Source organism: Lipotes vexillifer, unplaced genomic scaffold (assembly GCF_000442215.2).
Source record: "Lipotes vexillifer unplaced genomic scaffold, Lipotes_vexillifer_v1.1 scaffold1798, whole genome shotgun sequence".
Classification (NCBI taxonomy): Eukaryota; Metazoa; Chordata; class Mammalia; order Artiodactyla; family Lipotidae; genus Lipotes; species Lipotes vexillifer.
Window position 1 is genome coordinate 86,755 of NW_006789032.1, and position 5,024 is coordinate 91,778.

Sequence of the window (5,024 nt, forward strand, 5' to 3'; positions counted from 1 at the left end):
ATGTGGGATCTTCCCGGACCGGGGCACGAACCCGCATCCCCTGCATCAGCAGGCGGACTCTCGACCACTGCGCCACCAGGGAAGCCCGATGGCTTCTCTTGTGTGGAGCACGGGCTCTAGGCGCACAGGCTCAGTAGTTGTGGCGCACAGGCTTAGTTGCTCCAAAGCATGTGGGATCTTCCTGGACCGGGGCTCGAACCCGCGTCCCCCGCACCAGCAGGCGGATCCCTAAGCACTGCGCCGCCAGGGCAGCCCCTGAGCGCAGCTCTTCACCAGCAAGAGCGGCCTCTTCGCTCTGCTTTGTTGTGTCACGCGATGGTCTCACTCACGGGCGTGGCGGTGCTTGGTTCTGTTTTGTATTTTTTAGTGAAGTCAAGGGTGATCATGTAAAAAGCTCTCCTTAAACGTAAACGGTTCTCACAATGACTTGTTACAAAAACCAGCCCCTCCCACATGGCACCTTGCCAAACCTGAGTTCCCGAGTGGGATGTTTACAAACTCGGGGACCAAGAGAGAAAACGTGCCGTGCAACCTTGAAACCAGTAGCTTCTTAGGCTGTGGCTGTGAGAAGGGCTCTCAGAATCCAGACGCACAGCCAGTAACACAGCGGACAGGGCGGACTCTCCCCCAGGAATGTCCAGTCAGAGGTCCGACGGGCTTTGTGCCGATCTTCACCCTTACCCCCAGAAGCCAGGCCTGCGCACCCGCTGCCAAGTTCAGGGGCCTGCAGGTGGCTTCTGGAGGCCCCGTTCCTCTTTCTGGCTCAGTCATCCTCCCTCTGTCTGTCTGTCTCTCTGTGTCTCTGAATCTCTCTCTCCGACTCTCTCTCTCTGTCCCTGCCTCCCTCTCTCTGACTCTCTATGTCTCTCTCTGTTTCTCTCTCATTCTCTTTTCTTCTTGGTTCCTCCCGGGGCCTTCACAGCTGAAGAGCTTCCCCCGCTCCACCCTATACCACGTCCCTGCCCTTCTGCACCATGGCTAGGGGCTAGACAAAAAACAGACTCCACACTGAAGCCTGGCCCTGAGCAGCCCTGGACGTCGCCTGAGGCTCTGGCCCCTGCGGGCTGTCCTGGCCTGAGGAGCACGAGCTATGGGACCCGAGGCAGCAGGTCCCTCACTGCAGAGAAGGGGAGATGTCAGGGCGTCGGGGGGGAGCTCAAGAGGAAGGGGCTGCTCAGCCGTGGGAGCCTGGGTGGGAGTGGGGAGGCCCCGTGGATCAGAGAGGACCTGAGGACGTTCAGGGAAGAGGGCCTCAGGGGGCGGGTGCCCCTGCCCCGTGGAGCAGCTGCACCCTTGGGTGGCCAGCGCTTCTCAGTGGTCAGGCCTGCGTCCTCCCTCTTTGCACCCCCTCTCTCACTCTCCCCCTGGCCTGCTCATCTCCATCTGAAATAAGCTCAATCATTCATGTTTTTGAGGTCAGTGTCTCCCTGCAGAGACCTCAATGACCGCTCAGGGCATATCGTGTAAGGTCAAACAGACAGGCAGAGGGACAGACAAACTGGGACGATCTGAAACGTCTCTGAGATCCTGGAGCTGGGGAAGGTGGCCAGGAGCCATCAGAGCAGAGACCAGAGCCCCGAGCTGCTGGAGAGTCCAGGGCCCCTGGGACCACACAGGACTCACCCTGGCCCTGGGCTGCGGGAGTAAGTCCAGGAACTCAGGCTAGTGCCCCATTTTACTTAGAACGCGTTGCAACAGCTTGCAAAGCTGGGGATTAGAATGGACTCAGGACAACTCTTAAAATGCACAAGATTATTTGGGGGACAGTTGTCCCTTTTCCTCCGGGAAGACCCAGACAAAGAAGGGGGAGTGCCTGCTGGCTCGCAGGACCAGGCAGCGCCTAGAGGGAGCGGGTGACGCGGGGAGACGAGGGCAGAGAAGGGGCATAGTCTGGGCTGGTTTTACTCCCTCATCGTGCGCACAGCCTGGGAGCAGAGCGTTGGGACAAACCCACGCTCTTACCTCTGGGGAGACGCCCCCCCGAAGGATTTCCGAGCAGCTTTCAAGTACGTTCCTTGCTCCGTCTCCCACCAGCCATTCCAGCAGAATACTCGCCATCTCCCAGTCCAGCCCGCAAGCCGCAGCAGGGCAGACCCCAGAGCAGCCTCTTCTGCTTCGAAGACGCTGAAGCCCTGCTGTCTCCGGGACCCTCAGCACACATCCTGCTCTCCACTCTCTGACGGCTGAGGCTAAACCACACACCCGCACCCCTGCACCTCCTGACAGCTGTCACAGCACCCCTGGTTCCTGGCGGTGACGCCTGTGTCCCCCTTGGAGGACGTCTGACTGTGTGTCTGAAAATCTCTGACGCTCCACCCATTGTTCAACGGACTGGCAGCCGAACAGACCAGCCCTCTCCTTGGGTTGTAGAAAGGACACCCCATGGAGCATTATTTAATACGCATCTTGGGAGGGGCTCTCCTGGCATCTCCAAGCATGGGGTCATGGCTCACTCCAACCCCTACATTAAAATTATAACTATATAATAGACACCCTGATACAGCAGCCATGCCTGGGTCCATCTGTCTAAAACTTCAGCATAAATGGAGTTTCCACCTTCTCGGGGTAGAAATCTAGCCACATGCAAGCAGGCAAGTCAGAGGACACAGCTGGCGCCACCCCCTCCCCTCGTCAGGAGCGTCCACTGCGGCGGCAGGAAGGAGGCCCTGCTGAGCATCCCCGCAGTCACGCTGCTCCTGGCTTGCGTACCTCTAGTCATCCACTGAACACCCATGATCTGGGGCCCAAGTGCTTCATTCTTCAAGGTCAAAAAGAGCTTTAAGGTCCTACCATCCATACCTACTCCTTTTCTCCTTAAGTTTATTTAAAAAAATAAAAAAATTAAAAAAAAAGCCCGATGCCCAGCACTTCCCACAAAGCACACAACCACCTAATCCTTGTCTAAGAGCCCCTTCCAAACCCACCTCCGAGCTGTCCACACGCCTGGTGCTGAACTCAGAGGCCGAGGCGGCTGTGACCACCCCCCACACAGGGCTCCTCTGCTCCGGGTGCCCTCCAGGCGCCCAGCTCCCCAGCTCCCCGCCTCCTTCTCGGGCCAGTCCTGCCATTGTGCATTCTGTGTCCCCACCCCTTCTTGGCCTCCTCGGTGAGAAGGTGTCCCCGGCGCCAGCCCCGTAGTCCCTCCTTCTCTGGCTCACTCTTCTTAGCTTCTCTGCTCAGAGCAGTAACTCTGGCCCTGTCTCTGCCCAAACTAGCGGAAATGACCCGAACGAACGGAGCAGGTGTGAAAGAGTCGGCGCTGGGGGAGAAGCTGAGCATGGCCACCAGGCATGTTCCCAGCAGGTCCCACACGCCCCAAGCTTGTCACACCTGAGCCGCGGGGTGACTGCAGCCTCCCTACCTGCCCCTTACACAACGCCAGCCACCGTGAAGACACGGCACCCAGAGCCCCTGGCCTCAAACCAAGTAGCTTCTTGGTCACGTGATCCCTGAGTGCTCAGGGCCAGATGGGTGAGGCGAGTACGGCGTTCAGTCAGGTGCAGATTTAAGGGGGAAACAAAACTAAGTGATCAAATTAAATAATAATTTAATGCAATATTTTAAAACATCTAAATTAATGCAAAAATTCCATGATGAGCAAAATAACAAAACTTTAAGTAAAGACCGGGCCAGCATTACTGTCTTTTCCTTGTGCATCAGGCTCAAACATGGCTCAGCAGAGCACAGATGACCACACAGGAATAAGAGCGTGAGTGGAGGTGCTTGACGAGGTGCTAGGACAGACCCATGCCACGTACACTCCAGTCACCAGATTCAAAAGAAAAACGCTGGGCTTCAAGAGTAAAATACAAGCACCCTCAAATGAGGCTGCCACCTAAAACTTCACAGCCCTGCCTGTCTATACCCTGGGCTGCCACTTCTTGGTGGCCACGCTCTGGGTCATGGCTTGGATCCTTGATGGAGAGCGTCTACATGTCAAAGAATGTGAGAGATCAGAATCTGAGATCTGGGAAGGGATGCCCACCAAGCCCGTTGTCACCCACACTCCCACCTCTGAGGGTCACCTGAGCCTGGGCACCTGGCTTCACCCAGAGCACATCCAGAATTAGAGATTTGGTGTGGCTATGAGTGCATGTGATATCTGGGTCTGGAGCATCCCTGGGGAAGTGGAGTGCCCGAGTCACCTCCACCAGCGAGTTCCAGGCAGGTATGAGCAGGGCACCACAGGCCCCCACTTGGGAAGACTGCAGTCAACCAGACCAGCAGACCTCAGGATTCCCTGCAGCAAAGGCTGCCCAGCGAGCAGCGGGGGAACAGCAAGTACTGAAGTGCACCGCGGAGCCCGGGTGGGACCGGGTCCCAGAGCAGGGACCTGGCAGACGCGGGACCTGCTGTCACATTTTAGTTTTCCTCTACTCAGAGGCGCTTTTCTTCCTTTCATTTTAAAGATCATTGACGGTCCTAGCCTGCACTTACTCTTTGCCTAATCTAGACTGATAATGACTAGACCAAAAGTCACCTCCACGCTCCACGCCAAGGAGTGAGAAGGACCCTTGCCCAGACCCGGGGCCCCAGGTTGGGGGCTGCGCTCCAAGCACCTCACCTTGCCGTGCCCGCCCAGGAAGAGTCTCGGGGTCCTGCAGTTGTCGGTCTTGTCTCCGTGCGTCCACCTCTGACTCAGCAGCTCACCCCGGAACTCATTTTCTGAGAGTCAGAAAAAGAAAACCTAATGAACGCCAGCTGTGCCAGCTCAAGGGGAGAAATCGAGAAACTTGGGCCACTCTTGTACACAGCACTCATACGATCCTTGTTTTCTGGAATCCACCAGAAAGACATGACCGTCTCAGGAATACAGGACAGGAGCTCTTGGGGGAAAATCACTCTGCTTCGGACAGCCCTCAGAGGCTTCTAGCACCCTCACCCCTGCACCATCATCCCAGCTCTTGCGCTGTTTTATGGAACATGTCAGGAAGTGGGGGGGGGGGGGGGGGGGAGGAGTTGAGAGATTGGGTTTGGCATGTATACACTTATATGTATAAAATAGATAACTAATAGGAACCTGC

General features: G+C 56.7%; 1 protein-coding gene across 1 annotated transcript in view; it reads right to left on the minus strand.

Moving 5' to 3' along the window:
* Positions 1-4,657, minus strand: part of MYT1 (myelin transcription factor 1) — a 45,000-nt gene extending 40,343 nt beyond the window's left edge. The window contains exon 1 of the mRNA XM_007462268.1: positions 4,565-4,657. The gene's annotated coding sequence lies outside the window, so the exon portion shown is untranslated. The remainder of the gene's footprint in view (positions 1-4,564) is intronic.
* Positions 4,658-5,024: the final 367 nt, after the last annotated feature.